Raw genomic sequence first — 2,067 nt, forward strand, 5'->3', positions numbered from 1 at the left:
CGATCGGCAATCGAGGGGAATGGTCGATTGGTCGTGGGGGCATCGACGGTGGGCCCGGGGTGGGGCCAGCCCGACAGCGACCCCTGCTAATCCTGCCTGGCTGCCTCTTCCGACGGGTTCGCTCGAAAAGAACCAAAGGAAAAAACAGAATCTATTTAATTCAAAAAAACATAAATTAAATTCGGATGGGTGACGAGATGGGACGGCAGCGCCAGCGGCGGCTTTATTTAACTATTATTATGAGTTGCTTGAGGATCACAGATGATTTTTGCAGGTCAGGTGTTGCGATTTGATTTGAATGGCGCCCAATTTTTTTTATATATCGGCGACGTGACGTGACAGGCCCGAGTGAGCTCTCTCGTCTGTTCTCTTGCGCGCTTCTTTTTGTTCCATCCTAATCCTACTACCATCCATCGTCCAGGGCTCTCGTGGATTAGAATAGTCTCTCGCCAGGTTGCTGTCCTGAGCTGCCGTCCAGCATGGCACCGGAGACAGACGAAAAGAAAGACCCGGGAGAATCATGCGCCAAGTGTATTTCGAAAATGAGAGGGAAATTATACGTGGGAGTACTGGAGTACCCCGTATTCATGTGGCCGTAAGCGGCGTGGCAAACTTGGAATGGCACGCGGCGGCATGTTTTCGCATCATGGCGGGAACACACAAGCCCCATGTGCCCGGTGAAGTCTGCAATGGCGCTCTGCAGACAGAACTAATGGCTTATGGGCTTATGGCTCTTCCTCCTGAGCCGGCGCGATCCGACTCAAAGTACTTCCCGAAAATTGAGGTTCCGGCGCGTACGGCAGGCTGCAGTGTTACTCCGAGCGGCTGCTTCCTCCTGAGCGCCGGGCCGGTTGCCGGAGCAGCCGCGCAAGCTACAGGCTGCGTGTTTCCAGGGTCTGGTCAAGGCGCAGGCCGGCCAGAATCATGGACCCTGCCACTCGCCCCGCCGGGCCGGCCCGCGCGCCGCCGCCTGGCGAGGACGGATCAGCCAACGAACGGCGGACACGGACAACCAGCCCGCGAGGCGGCGAGCAGAATCACAGGGCCGCCGCATGAATCCGCTGCGCCCAGGGAGGGTTCGTTCGGTCAGCTAACAGTCCTACTCCATTGACCGGCCGGCGACCTGGATGGCTGGATCCCGGACGCACGCGCAACCTGCCGCAGGTGGTACGACCCGCCGCGCCGCCGATCGCCAGCCGTGCCGCGCCCGGCGGCGCCAGAGCATCCGTACGTGCGCGCCATACCGGGCATTCACTGCGCACAGCGGCGCCGAAAGGCCCGCCCGCCGTGGCATACCGTACCGGACTGTGGCCTCCAGCCGGGAATGAGAATATGCCGCACCCGTGCGTTCGTACAGCGAGCGACCAGTGCGCACGGCGCACGCCGGCACGTGTCGCGGTCCTGATGCGCGCCATCCCACCGTCCGCTTGCGTCGCCAACGTGATTATCCATCTAGTATCCCCCTCGCATCTCGCCTTGGCTCGGGTCGTCACGCTGGCCCGTTGTCGTGTTGCCGAGGCACAGTGTTGCCAACGGGACGGGGCAGCTGCTGGAGATTTTATTCGATTTCTTGCAGACTCAGGGTGTTCTGGTTGAGAGGGTGAGGTGCAGGGTCGCGTCGCCCGAGTCGACCTGAGCTGATGAGCTGCGGAGCACGGCGGTTGCGACTCTGATTTTTCATTCTCGGGAAGCAACTGCTGATTTCGACGTGGCGCCTGCCTGCTGCCACGGGAACAAGTGGCCGTCGCCAGGAGCTGGCTGGGGGTGATAGGCTAAGCGGTGGGAATCTAGTGGGACATGACATGGTCATCACGAGCTCTGGCGTGCGCCTGCTGTTCTAGTGGTGCCGCAAGCTGGCTCGCTGCTGAAAGCGGGAGGACTCCAGCGTGGCGACGAGTAGACTGCCGAGAGTGGATAAGGGCCACGTTTTCTGTAGTATGAATGTATGATGTCATAACAATAATCCAAATTCATTGACCATTCAAGTGGTCGTGCCGGAGTGGTTATCGGGCATGACTAGAAATCATGTGGGCTTTGCCCGCGCAGGTTCGAATCCTGCCGACCACG

The 2,067-nt window shown here is 59.7% G+C and overlaps 1 non-coding gene across 1 annotated transcript; it reads left to right on the forward strand.

Moving 5' to 3' along the window:
- The first annotated feature begins 1,985 nt into the window (after positions 1-1,985).
- On the forward strand, positions 1,986-2,067 carry TRNAS-AGA. The gene has a single exon. It is a non-coding gene; the product is annotated as a tRNA-Ser (tRNA).

Source organism: Panicum virgatum, chromosome 4N (genome assembly GCF_016808335.1).
Source record: "Panicum virgatum strain AP13 chromosome 4N, P.virgatum_v5, whole genome shotgun sequence".
NCBI classification, from domain to species: Eukaryota; Viridiplantae; Streptophyta; class Magnoliopsida; order Poales; family Poaceae; genus Panicum; species Panicum virgatum.